Source organism: Serinus canaria, chromosome 4, assembly GCF_022539315.1.
Source record: "Serinus canaria isolate serCan28SL12 chromosome 4, serCan2020, whole genome shotgun sequence".
Classification (NCBI taxonomy): domain Eukaryota; kingdom Metazoa; phylum Chordata; class Aves; order Passeriformes; family Fringillidae; genus Serinus; species Serinus canaria.
Window position 1 is genome coordinate 2,808,846 of NC_066317.1, and position 13,245 is coordinate 2,822,090.

Genomic DNA, 13,245 nt, shown 5'->3' on the forward strand with positions numbered 1-13,245 from the left:
GGCAAAGCACATCTGCCACAGGGAGAGGACATGTCAGAAAACTCTCCTCTGCCACTCATCTCTTTGCAGCATCTCAGTAACTAAATCACTCAGAGAAAATGTTCAATTCTTTTCATCTACTGCTTTAGGATTTTAAAACTTTCCTTGTTCCCCACACTCTAAGCACAGGGGGCTAGGGTCAGTGTGGGAAAAATGACCCAACACCCTGCCCCAGGTAGTTTTACTTCAAAATGATGATGCAAATAACTGGGACAGAGGGACTCCATGGGCAATGTAGTGTTTAGTGGTTCTGGCAGAATTATTGATGGACTGCAGAGCAGTTGGGTGAGAGCTCTTTTCATGGACTCTGTGTTGTAATAAGGAGCCATAGATTCAGCAGTACATCCATCCCTTTAAATTAGAAGATGCATTACTTCTGAAAATGTGTTAATTTGCTTACATACCTACAGCTAGCAAGTTCTGGCTCTGCATTTCAAGTCTGAAGTGATTCTTGCCTATGACATTTTTAAGATACACATTTCAGCATGCATAGGACAGCTGTTACAGACCTGGGGGATGTTTGAGAGGAGAGGCAGTAACTAATAATGTATTGCTGGCAAACACTTGGCCTCCTAATACTATTTGTTCCATGCTGGCATTCCAGCCATGCCTTTGATTTCCCATTTTGATTAAAACGAGGTGGGTGTTTAGCTACAAACAGGCACGGTGCTAATGCTCAGCACTGTTTATGAAAACATGCATATGCATTCCATTCCTGTAAGGTGCCAGCCAGAGAGTGATCAGAGCCTCAATCCAGTGAACTGTGGGCTCTGATTGTGATTAGTGGCACTTACACACTGAGGCAGAGACATTTCTTATTATGTGAGCTACATTTCAACTCCATTTGGCATAAAGGTAAAATCATTTTTCTGTGCATAAAAACTGTAAATCAGATAAGAATTGATTGTATTTGTTGGTTTAATGAAGTAAGATAGTGGATTTCTGACTAATGCATTGCAAAGTATTTATACAATAGAGTTCTGCCATCATAAATCACTTTGTGGCGAATGCAACAATTTGTTATTGGAGGTCACCAGAGTTAGCAGCAAAATCAATTCAAATCAAATCACAGAGCTGCTGTATACATCAGGAGGCTGCAAAGGAATTAATACACTTATGTGTTTGCTCACTGGGCACACTTAAATTAAACATTAGCAGTGTGCATTAGGATGAAGATGTCTTGCGTTACAGCCAGGTCATGTGCTCTTGTGCCAGGCAGTCCAGGTACCTGCTCCATGGAGACTGGAGGAGCCGACATTCAGAAAATCAGTCCACATCCCTTTGGCCAGAGAACACATGGATGGTATTTGTCCGCTGTGCAGACCAGGAGCTGGTTTTGGAAATGTGAGGAATTGCTCTTACAGTTAAATTCCTTCTTTGAGCAAGAAAAGTTCAGCCCTGAGCTTTTCAGCATTTTTTCAGGTTGTCTAATTAATAACCACAGAGCAAAATTGCTGCAGTGGGTGTTGTCAAAGCCATTTCTGCTTCCTCTACAGCTCAGGTTCAGAGTCTGCTATCTCATAATTCTGGTTAATGAGCAAATTCTGAAATACAAGGATATTTTCCCTCTTTAGTGGAACCAAAATCTGGCACAAGGAAAAGTTGCACGGAGGCGTAGAATGATTGCTCCTAAACTTCCTTTCCTCAGTAAAAACAGGATCAGTTCTCTGAAACTGAAAAGTCAAATGTAGTTGGGAGGCAAACCCTAAAAAAGCCTGTTTCTCCTGAGATCCTGTTTTCCATTTGGGAAAAATAAAGGGACATTTAGTCCTCTGCCCATCCATGAACAAGGATCATCAGGTGTGTTCAGCACAGACTTGCACCTTGGTGTGCTGGTGCTGCTGAAGGGGAGTCAGTGGCTCGCAGTACCTGTGTTACCAGCCCTTAATTGCTAGTTCATGCACCAGCAGTGCTGCAGACCTTCTGAACCACAGCCCTGCCTGGATGGAAGGTCTCTGAGCAGGGATTGTTCTGGAGTGCCCTGCTCCAAGGAGAAGCTGTAAACTCAGTGACAGGAGTAATTATAATGTCAAACAGATCAACACTAAGTCAGTTCCTGGCCAGGCAACTACAGGATGTATTTAACGAGCCAGTGATCTAAATTTAAAAGCAAAAACTCCAGTCACAGGGACTAAATGTAAGTCTTTTCCTGGGTGCTGCAATTACATAAATATAATTAAAGAATGGAATAGTTATTAGGGGAATTAAATAAGGCAGGAGCTCAGTCCACTTTTTTCTTTCTCTTGCCAGTTAGGCTTCAAGTCCTGCACGAGGGACATTGGGAACCAAATCTGCTGTTTATTTACACCTGTGCAGCTCCATTTGGCCTTAAGCCTGAAATGCCACGAGCAGAACAGAACCCCTTTCCCCTGAGCTCTAGCCCCTTGAACACAGTAACAGAGTACAAGGGGAAGAAGCTGCACAAAATTGGATGAAGAAAGCCTTAAACCAGTTCCTGAGACCCATGGACTTGCATGAATTAAACAAAATCACTTTGGGGTGTGCTAGATCCTTCCTTGCACTCCACATCACAAGGGATACTTGCTGCCATCCACTCATTCCATACCAAGCTGAGTCAGAGTGGATCAGGCTAATCTAAAGATTCCCATATTTCTGGTAGGTACCTGGTAAAAATGTAAATGAACTGTTCATTTCAGAAGTTAAACTTGATTATACCATTATATAGTGTGAATTATAAATGCATATACTTTATATACTTCTAAATATAGGCATTGAGTACAGAGCTATATATTATAAATTATACAGAGGCACACAAATAATGTTTCAACACTAATGGGTGATGAGGGAAACAAACCCACATGTAACAACTACAATGGGTGAACCTTTTCCTCCAATTACTGTTAACCCCTAAACTCCCGCTTTTCTTGTGAATTTGGATTGCTCTAAAGGCTGGGAGAAAGCTGTGCTTAGAAACAAGCTGTTAGAAATTGTTTAACCCAGGGACAAGGCAGAGAGGCCATCTGGGAGCTGACTGATGGAGTGTTTCCTTGCACGTCTCAACAGCCAGGGCAGGGCAGGCTGAAGTCTGACTGTGGTACCTCGTACAACAAAAAGCTGAATATTACTGCTGCAATTAACCTGACCTGTGTGAAACATTCATGACCTGCAGCCTCCTGTATGGCGTTTTGTTGGAAAAGTTGTGCCTGATGTCTTCTGCTGTAACACATGAAGCTCTGTGTGACAGAACTGGGTTCTGCAGAGTGGGTAGGCAGTGTTTCCTGTGCTGAATTTACCCCTGACAGAGAGGGTAGTCAGACTCAGCCAATATAACTCCTCATATGATGCATTATTCACAGTAATGGATTTATTCTTAATCCCATCAGCTTTATCGCCAAAGAAATGGGATGGGCCTTTTGAGGGAAGCTAATCTTCAAGATGTTCACAAAAACTGTGCTGGTAATTGCCATGAAAAGCATTGATGGAAGGTTTGGTCAAGCCTTCTTTCAAAACTGGGCCTAATTTTTCTAATCTTCACATAACACGTTTCTCTCAGGTTTATTTTGGCCTACATAATCCTCTTTAGTTTTTCCACCGCTGATTTCCAAGATGGAAGTTTTGGAAACTGGTAATCATTTTGCTCTTCTCCAATGTTTTGTACTCTGTATTTCACAAAGTGCTGGAAAATACAGAGTACAAACTGTACCAGGTTCAGCACTGGTGCACAAACACTTCTACATTCCCCAGACTTCCTCTGCTAAAGCTATGCGCTCTTTTACTGCATGGAGACTTGTTGGATTTTTGAGTGGGTTATCAATTCTTTTGCAATCAGCTGCCCCTTACCAGACTTTCATTAGAGATTGCTCACACTTCCAGGTTTTATAGGTGAGGTACTGAGATTCAGATTGCTGTTATTACGAATTACCACATGGTTTAACAGTCTAGGAAATAGGATTTTAAATCTAGCTGGGATTTAATGAAACAGCTTGCTGATATTTCCTGCGATCTAAAATCAGGATCTCAAAGACCCAGTGGCAGCCTGCCCACCAAACCCGCTAAGTCCCAGGGACAGCACTCTTGGAAAACAACCTGAACCAGCAGCTCCTCACCAGGTACGGCCTGCGCAGTTCGGCCATAGCCGACAGCAGGGGCTCAGTGATGCGCTCCCTCACCTCCATCTCGGGTCACCGCTGCTACCTCTGGTCTTTAATCGCTCTCCTTTGCTCAGCTCCTGTCACCGATCCACCTGCTTGTGCCCCTGAGGGGAGCGGAGCCTGCCCGATCCGCCCGCTTGTGCCCTGAGGGGAGCGGAGCCTGCCCGATCCGCCCGCTTGTGCCCCTCAGGGGAGCGGAGCCCGCCCGATCCGCCAGCTTGTGCCCCTGAGGGGAGCGGAGCCTGCCCGATCCGCCAGCTTGTGCCCCTGAGGGGAGCGGAGCCTGCCCGATCCGCCCGCTTGTGCCCCTCAGGGGAGCGGAGCCTGCCCGATCCGCCCGCTTGTGCCCCTCAGGGGAGCGGAGCCGGGCCCGCGAGGCCGGGGGCGGCTGAGGGGGAGCCCCCGGCGCGCGACGCCTGAGGGCGGGAATTGGCGGCTCGCGCGCGCGGGCCCGTGAGGGAAGGGAAAGGGAGGCTCGCGCGCGAGGGCGCCTGAGGGCCGGGGCGGGGGGCGAGCGGGAGGAGCCGTGTAAATTCGAATTATTTACTCTTAAGAGCCTCCGAGGTAAGAGATGGGCTCGGGGCAAGCAAGTATTAAACTGACCCGATGAGCTTCGCTAGGTCTTGGCCACCTTTGGCCTTGCGGTCGGGCGGCGTGAGGGACGCAGAGGGCGGGGCGAGGTGCGAAGGCGGCGGGACCGGGCGCTGAGGTAAGCACCATCGAGGGACGGAGCTCTCCGGACTGGGAACGGAAGCTTATCAGAGGAGAGACAAGGATGGATGGGACATTTTTGCAGTACTGAAGGTAGGTGTGTTTGATTTAGCCTGGTGGGCGAGTTCTGTCGCTGTTGAGGGAAGGAGGTTGCTGTGCGGAGGCCATGCGGGCTCGGTGCTGAGGGCTCAGGAGCCTCTCTGGTGGGCTCGGGTGGGCACAGCCTGGTGGTACCGTAGGGCAGGGGCCCTCAGGGCTGCCAGGGTGGTGGGCAGGACCTCAGGGCCTCTTGGGGCTCTCTGGGCTGATGTGGTTTCTGTCCCCTTCCCTGGGGGCTAAAGTGAGTTTTTTTTGGCACGGTACTGGAATTTTTGTTCCCTCTTTCTCCCTTTAAAACGTCTTAACAGCAGAATAGCTATGTCAGAAATGGGGCTATCAATGTATGAGATGTAAAATATAATGAGGACGCCCTTAATTCACATGTTTGAACAGCCTGGTTGGTTCTCCTTCCACTTCCCCGTTAACACAGGCACTGGTGTGTCTTCAGCCATGGGGCAGCCTGACATCTCATATACCAAAATATCTGTGCTCCCTGAAGTATATGTGCTATGTGTCACTGTATGTGTTAAAAATAGTTGATAACAGCGACAAAAACCATTATTTTGGTCTTGATTTATTTGAAGTTGGCACTACTATGTAAATTCTGTTGTGTATGTCCAAGATTGGCATCTTCAGCTTCAGTGCTGAATTGCTTGGGCTGCTGTGAAGGCAGGAGATGAAATGCCTTCGAGTGCCCACCAGGTGTTTCAGGTGAATCTAAGAGAAAAGCAGGCCCGAGTGTTCACTCAGACTGCCCTTCCAGCTGTAGGGGCACAGGGCTAATTAGGAATTCCTTTTTCCTGGCTTCATTGTTACCATTGTCTTGGTTCTTATCTGGTAAACCTGCGCAGTTGTATTGACATCTTTTCTTAGAGAGCCTTTTGTTCCTAAAGTAAAAACTAAAATGTTCTTGAGAGAGGCTTACTATGTAAAATAAATAATGACATTTTAGTTGTATTGCTTTTGAGATCTTACCACTCTTTGGGGTAATTCTGAAGCAGCTTTAGGTTGTTACTTTTCCAGCTGACTTCAATGTTACTCTGTATAAAATCCATGCTCGGTTTTTCAGCAGGAACTTACGGCATTGCATGTATCTTAACTGAGTTACATTTTTGCCTAATCCTTACTCTAAGGTACAGACCTATCTCTAACGGAAGCAAATACTTAGAAGTTCTTTGGGAGGCTCTGTATCTTTTGTAAACTGGCAAACGCCTGCTTAGAAATACCTTATAGTGTTAACTCAAGCAGAAGGGATAAGGATTAGGTCCCATGCTGTAACTACAACAAATGAGGAGGAAAGGAAATGAAAGGTGTAAGCATAGACAAAGCTTTGGTGTTGGTAGCGGGAAGACACAGTGTTGTCTGTGATGGCTGTGAAACTGTTTCTGTCTGAAACAAGTTGTTAATACAGTATTTCAAGTGCAGGGTAACTGCAGGGGGCTGAGTCACTGCAGTGTGTAAGGGGGGGGGGGAAGGAATGAATGCAGAAATTTACTGCAGGCTTTGAAAGCCTTTAAAGAGTTTTGTACAAGAAATTCTCTTTTATGCCAGCCAGCCTCTGTGTTAGGGCCTTGAAACATCTGGGCCCTGGGTGTTGTGACACCATTTCACATCCCATAAAGGCTTGTTACTGGCTTTGTAAATGCGTGTTGGGGACTTCTCAAGCCAGACTTGTAAACCAGTTCAGAAGATGTTGGGGAGGAGCCTTTAAGGGTTTGGCAGCTTGGGCTCACAGCCTCCCAAATCTGAGGGTCCCTGTGAAAGCAGCCTGGCTTCCCCGTGGTCAGATCGGGTTACAAACCCCCCTGTGTGCTGAGTCTCAGATCTGTGCACAGCAGGACAAGGCCTCGGGTGTGACACAGCGAATGAATCTTTATCTAAAGAGAGCACATTTCTCCCTTTTGGGTACAGTTTGGAGAGCTGGAGTACAAAGTATTGACTGAACCCAACCAGTCATGGCTGGTGATAAAATGCTCCAAATCCCTGCCTGGGAAAGCTGCTGGAGGAAACCTGTGTGTGCTTCTGACCCTTTCCTTTCTCTCTCCCGGGGAAAGTAGATGCTCCAAGCAGAGTGCAGCAGAAATGCTCCTCTGGTGGGAAGTCACAGCTCTTTGACCACATTCCCTGAGCAGTATCCATAACAGAGAAAGGCATGGCATGTCATTCTGAGTATTTCCCATCTGAAACAAGGCTGAAGCTCCAGACTTTTCTGAATTGCCAAAATGACAATGGTTGCTGTTGTGCAGGGATGTCCCCTTCAGAAACTCTTACACTGGTGTTTGTCAGTGCCTGAAGGTAAGAAATTATTGCACACAAGGCCACACAGAATGACTGTCCTGAGAGTTCCTTCCTGTGACAAGGAGTCTAAAAGCTACAGGAGCTGAAAATTTAATGTCCATTATGGTGTGGGAGACTGGCTTCCAATTAATCCAGGTGTAGCACTTGATGGAAGGTTTAAAGGGGGAGAGTTTTCTTCATGACTTTTCTGCAGATGTGTGTGGAGGACTCTGCAGTGGTGTTGGTGTTCCTCAGTTTGTTGCTCCAAGAAGCTGTGGCTGCACCATCCCTGGGTGTGTTTGAGGCCAGGCTGGATGGAGCTTGGAGCAAGCTGGGCGGGTGGAAGGTGTCCCTGCCCCTGGCAGAGGGGTGGGCTAGATGGTCTTTAAGGTCCCTTCTAACCCAAATTGTTCTGTCATTTCTCTTTGCATGCCACTAAGGTGAAATCCACCACATTTTTTGGTGGAATATAAGGTTTTTCGCTTGTGGCAAGGTTTTAATGAAACTCCTCAGGTACTTTTCATTCAGTTTCTCTGAGAAAACATAATAAAAATCTGCAATCTTTCTCATACTTAATGTGTGTGTGGGCTGCAGAAAAGGCTTCTTTCACATGGCCAGAGTCTGCTTCACACACTGTGTGTGGAAGAATCACAAACCCAGTGCAGTGAGGGAACTCCTACACACGCTGTACAGCAATCCTACAGGAAAAGAGTGTTGCTGGCTGTTGGATTTCTGACTTAGCTCTCAATTTTTCACCTTCAGGGATCCTGAAGTTGCTCCAAAAAGGGGCAGAGAGACACTGAGGCTGTGTGGAGTCACCACGTTCCTAGTGCAGAATTAGCAGGTGTGTCTGTTCCTGGACTTGGCTACAGTGTGGGAGGGTGAAATGAGCAGGGGTGTGAGGGCAGGGAAAGGGAGAGAGAAGAAGGAAATGGGAGAGAAGAGAAACAGAGCTGTGAACACCCATTGCTCTGCAGCATTGCACAGGCTGCAGCCACAGCTGAGTTTTTCCAGGACTCATCAAGTCACACAGAGGTTGAACTGAAACACTAACACACATCTAGGTGGGAGCTATGAGCTGATATGTTACCTGTGCACTGTAAGTGCAGCTCTGCTTGATTCTGTTGGTCCTACAGAAGTTCTTTCTGCAAGACCCTCCCTCATTTCCTGGGAGAATCAAGTGCAAATAATCTTGATTAATCTCAGGGTGTTTTATGTTCAGTGCATGTGAATTCTTTAAAAAAGCCTAGTGCTTTGGGAAATCAGTGACAGTAGACTTAAAACTTCTAGTCAAACAAAAAAAGATCACTTGGCATTTCTGTGTATAGGTGAATGTTTATAGACATTAATCCAGTTGCACGTGCAGCTGGGTGACCTTTAGCATCACCATCAAATCCCAGTGCCTTGAGCAGGTGTATGGAAATCTGATGAAAGCTGAATAAAAATAGCTTATTTCAGCATGGATGAAACAAAGGCTTCCAGGGTGGGGAGGAAGGAGAGAAGGTGAAGAGAAAATTATAATGTTTCTTGGAAATGACAGGCTGCTGTAGCAGGAACTTCCAGCTGAAATCCTGGCCTGAGGCACTTGGGGAGCATGGACTGTGACACTGCAGTCAGTTTGGGGTTTGCAAAACTGTCACCAGCAGGGAGCACTGAGAAGTGTCAGTCAGCATCAGCCAAGGGAGCAGTGAGTGCTGCAGCTGAAGCCCTGCACTCCCATCCTCTGTGCAGGGATGGCACAGCAAACGTTGCCCTGGAAGAGCTCCTTCAGGCACAGGCAGGGTGGAAATGGACACACTGCCTGGCAGCCCTAAAGGCTGGGCTCATGAAATAAAAACTTTTATTCATTATTTTGTTTTATTACCTGGTCTGCTGTCTTTGCTGTGAGGTTTCTTCTGGTTTTCCTGTTGATGTCCACAGTTACACATCAGCCAAGTGTTTGGAATGAGATTAAATGAGGAACATGGGATTAACCTTAGTCCTTGTTCGTGGCTGGTTCAGTATAGAGTGTCTGCTTGATGACATGTATTCAAATTTGTGTGCATATCATGTTTTCCTGTGTCATTTTTTTGAAGGACAGAAAAGCTGTGTTCCTGCTATAGAAACTTGGTTTTCCTGCTTCTGAAACAAAGCTAAACGGGTGGGAATCCTGTGGAGCTTTTTTTCACAGTGAGGTTCTAAAAGGTGAGTCTTGCTTGTTGAAGACTATCAATTTTCTCACTAATCTGAAAAGCATTTCAATGTTTTTGTGCTTGGTTTAGCAGAAAAAAAATTGAACATCACATCAGCTTTGAGCACATTGTAACCTTCAGAATTTTTAACAAAGTATTCTTCAGGGCAAACAATTCTGCACAATTGTACAAAAGCTTGCATGGGGGTCTCCTGTTATTTCAGAGCTTCTGCTGGGGAGTTTGGAAAACATGAAGGCAGTCTGCTTCCATGGATGGAAAAAGGGGTAAAATGTGAGAAAGGAGAGCCTAGATAATTTGGAATAAAAAATCCAAATCTGGGATAATAGAAGGAAAATCAAATAAAGAAAAACACACAAAAAACCCCCAAACAAACGAAGCAAATTTTCTAAAAAAATACAACAAACAGATAAGGGAAAGAAACAAAAAAAAAAAACCTCTGAACTTTCCACAAATTCGACTTGTTCAGGTGCTTGAACAAGATTAGAGAGCAGCATAAAAGCAGATATTTTATAGAAATGATATATCAAAGAATGAACAAGAATGAAGAAGAAAATGCTTTAAACTTTAAGGAGAAGCATTTTTTTTCAGAAACCTGAGCATGTTTCTCCACCACTGCAGAACTAGTGAGTATCTTCAGGCAGAACACTGTTGGCAAGTATGCATGCAACATTCTTCAGTGCAGTGAAAATGGAATATAGAGAGTATTAAAATGTTTAACACCATCATTTCCAGGGATTTGTACAGCATTTAGTCTTTTATGAAATGACAGACTGATAAAACTACTTATGACAAGAGTGCTTAGTGTACATTGGTAATTCCTGGGGATGTAACTGTAAGGGTGCAATCCTGCTTATTCTTGCGGAAAAAAATCTGTTTTACTTGGAGGGAATAGGATTACATTTCCACAGAGCAAAGAGTAGCTGGTGTGTACTAAATGAATCTGCAACACAACAAAATGCTGAAAGAAAATAGTTCATAGAACGTCAAAGAGCATCAAAATCATTGTTCAAGTTTTGTTTGTTCCAAAATCAGTTTTCAGTAGAAAAACTTTCACTTCTCTCTGCTCTGAATGCACTGTTACCTTTCTGCAAGTCTTGTGAGTAAATAAAGCTTGTTTGCCTCTGAGCTTCTTTGCAAAGGAAGTTTTCATCCTGGCGTAAGGCCGAGTGTATCAGGTGAGGAGCAGCCTCCAGTGTTTTACAGGTAAGAGTGGGCCTGCTCAGACCTGCAGAAGCCTTCCAGTTAAAACCCACAATGCTTGATATCTCACTGCTGTTAACACTGAAGGAAAACTGAAGGGAGCTGTAAATAAATGTGAAAGTGTGGGGCTGTTTGGGTGGTTTTATATCTGTCTATGAATAAGGGGTTCTGGCTGGAGGATGCCGTACAGCAGTGCTTGGCTGCAGTGAATTAAGAGCTCACCCAGGGATGGATGAGAAGTTCAGGGGGTTGTGTGGGTACAGCTTCATTCTGCAGCAGTTTGAAAAAGCTCGTTTTTAACTGGATAGAAGGTTTGCTCATTGCAGAAATCAGAAGCAACAGGAAAGCTTCACCTGAGGTGCTGCTCAGCCACTTCCTTCCCCTCCCTCTGACACTCTCCCTCTCCCTTCCTCTCCCCTCTCTTGGTTCTTTGGAGCAGTTTTTCTTCTGTGCTCACCTTTGGCCTCCTGTATGCCTGCACCTGTATTTTCACTGTTTTGTTCTGTTTATTTATTTGCCTCTCTGACTGAGATGGAACAGGAGTTCCATCTCCAGCAGAACAGCAATTACTGCAACATTCAGCTTCCCCAGAAAATCAGCTGCAAGGGATGGAAAGGGGCTTAGGTGGTGTTCCAGCAGGAGCTCTGGTGTGTTACTTGTAGAAGGGGCAGAGTGTGAAGATTTATGGAGAGAGAGTTCAGGTGAAGAAGAAGGAGTTCAGTGTTGTGCAGTTTAGGGCAGGACCTTCCCTGGGACACTGCTCAGATGTGCAGGCGGCAGCTGTGATACCACACAAGACAGGCTTGGAGTTCTGATAGGCAAGGCACTGGGAAACTCTTTCGGAGGCCTCCTGGTGTTTCCCTGCCCAGCTCAGGAAATGTTCAGCAGCCAGAGCAGCGCTGGTGCTGGTGTGCAGGGAAATTGGATTCTAGAGCCCTGGTGACCTTGGGGCTTTGTGACAGAGCTGAAGCAGCTAGTGTAATAAAAGTGACATTCAAGGTCAACCTTTTTGCCCTTGTTTCATTTGAAAGAGAAAAGTGTGAGCAATTCTTCTCCCCAAGTTATTCTAGTGGGAAAGCATTGCTGCTTTAAAGACAGAGTTCCTCACACTGGATATCTGTGGATATTTTGCTACAGAATCATTTTCCTTTGTAATGGGAGAAAGTTATGTAGCCATTATCAGTAAATAGTGCATCTTAGAAAACTTGATGCTTTTCCTGACACTTTAATCTCTTTTTATATCCCAGAAAGCAAATAGCATCATGATTTCTCCCAAAGTATTAGTGAGATTTATTTTAAACCCACACAACCAAGCCTTGTAAACAGGTGTTAAGTCCTTTGGTGATGACTCTAAAGCAATGTTAATTTTTTTTTCTGTCAAATTGCTTTTCATCTTACACTAGGATTATATGACTTTCTGTGCCTCATATAGGATTAAATTTTTAACTGTCAGAAAGCTTTTTGGAAATTATTTGCATTTTTTGTAGTCAGAGTCCACATGTGACTTGTTCCTTAGGTAAAGACCATCTCCCTAACAATAGGCTGGTGCAGGACACATCTTTAACTGCAGATTTTGAAGTGTGCTAATTGTAGCCATGGACTGCTTGAGACAGTCTTTAAGGCAAGAAAATATTTAATAGCGTTGGGCTTTCGTCTTCATTTCAGTGTCTGTTCTATAAGCTTGCTGAGCATGACTTAAAACATAAAAAAATTCAGGAAAATTAACAGCTCTAGCAGTTAGTCAAATGATGGAAAAACAGCAGTTCCAGTGAAAACATTAAATATTTTCTGTGACATCAGAGCCTAGAAAGGCTGGTGCCTTTTTGCTGCCCTGTGTAACAGCCAGAGGCATCTGTGTGCTGCTGCTGAGATGGAGACCCTCTGCGGTCTCTTTGCTGGCTGTATTTCATTAACTTTTATAAACCTCTTGCCTTCAATAGCAGCAAATGAAACTCCAGCATGATGCCTCCCTCTAGGCCCCAGACAGCTCCAGCTCGCAGTAAGAGCGCTGGAGTTGAATAAAAGACAAATTATTCTGTCACCTGTCAGCAGCTCCAGCTCATCGGGCGGCAGTGCCGGGTACTTACAGTGGGAGCGGCGGGGCTGTTCCCAATTCCTGCGGCTCCTCAATCCCCCGCGGCTCGCTGGGGGCTCGGCGGGGCTCCGAGCCTGCTGCGGGGCCCTGCTTCCTGCTTGGCCCCGGCCCTGGGCTTCCTGTGCTCCGGCACACGGCGCCAGGAACAGAACCTGCGGTGACAGTGGTTTTTCGGGGGAGTTCAGGGAGGTACAACCTGTGATAAACTCAGTTTTACCTTCTGCACTGTGTGTGTTTGTGTAGGGCAGAGCTGAACCCAGGTAGAGCACAGTAACCACAAGCACACCCAAACTTGTGCTTGCTTGGGAGCAGACTTTGTGTGATCTTGCTCAGAGCAAAACAAGACCTGAGCCTTCAGACAGCTCGACACAGCAGCTCTCTGATGTTCTCCAGCATTTGTTTATTCTCCACCACATGCTCTGTGTTGTACGTGGCACATTAGTACTGATTGAGAAGTGATTCTGGTGACAAGTCCTGATTAACCCTGCTCTGAGGAGTGACAGAAACAGTGTTCTCACAG

General features: G+C 45.5%; 1 protein-coding gene across 1 annotated transcript in view; it reads right to left on the reverse strand.

Annotated features, from left to right (window-relative positions):
* Window positions 1-12,815, reverse strand: part of LOC103821398 (bifunctional heparan sulfate N-deacetylase/N-sulfotransferase 4) — a 112,624-nt gene extending 99,809 nt beyond the window's left edge. The window contains exon 1 of the mRNA XM_030239250.2: window positions 12,718-12,815. The gene's annotated coding sequence lies outside the window, so the exon portion shown is untranslated. The remainder of the gene's footprint in view (window positions 1-12,717) is intronic.
* Between the last annotated feature and the right edge of the window lie 430 nt (window positions 12,816-13,245).